The sequence below is a fragment of the Arachis hypogaea genome, chromosome 16, assembly GCF_003086295.3.
Source record: "Arachis hypogaea cultivar Tifrunner chromosome 16, arahy.Tifrunner.gnm2.J5K5, whole genome shotgun sequence".
Classification (NCBI taxonomy): domain Eukaryota; kingdom Viridiplantae; phylum Streptophyta; class Magnoliopsida; order Fabales; family Fabaceae; genus Arachis; species Arachis hypogaea.
Window position 1 is genome coordinate 91371504 of NC_092051.1, and position 671 is coordinate 91372174.

General features: G+C 44.7%; 1 non-coding gene across 1 annotated transcript; it reads right to left on the reverse strand.

The window, feature by feature from the left end:
* Nucleotides 1-226: 226 nt before the first annotated feature.
* LOC112761690 (small nucleolar RNA R71) lies at nucleotides 227-333 on the reverse strand. The gene has a single exon (XR_003182073.1). It is a non-coding gene; the product is annotated as a small nucleolar RNA R71 (small nucleolar RNA).
* Nucleotides 334-671: the final 338 nt, after the last annotated feature.

Here is a 671-nt window from a genome sequence, read left to right on the forward strand (position 1 = left end):
TGTCCAAGAAGACCCCAATCATCACCTAATCACATTTCTGAGGATATGCGATACTGTGAAGTTTAATGGTGTTCATCCTGACACCTATAGACTACTTCTGTTCGTTTTCTCACTCAAGGACAAGGCATCTAAATGGCTGGAGTCCTTCCCAAAGGAGAGTTTAGCAACTTGGGAAGATGTGGTGAACAAATTTCTGGCAAGATTCTATCCTCCTCAACGGATTAACAGGCTGAGAGCTGAGGTACAAACATTCAGGCAGCAGGATGGTGAGACTCTATATGAAGCATGGGAGAGGTTTAAGGACCTGACAAGAAGGTGTCCACCAGATATGTTCAATGAATGGGTGCAGCTACACATTTTCTATGAAGGTCTTTCCTATGAATCAAAGAAGGCAGTAGACCACTCATCCGGGGGATCTCTGAACAAGAAAAAGACCATTGAGGAAGCCATAGATGTCATTGAAACTGTAGCAGAGAATGACTACTTCTATGCCTCCGAAAGAAGGAACACTAGAGGAGTGATGGAGCTAAACAATGTGGATGCACTGCTGGCCCAAAACAAGCTCATAACCAAGCAATTGGCTGACCTCACCAAGAAGATGGAGAGGAACCAAGTAGCAGCAATCACCACCTCATCAACGACCCAAGAAGAAGTGAATGAAGAAGCAGAGG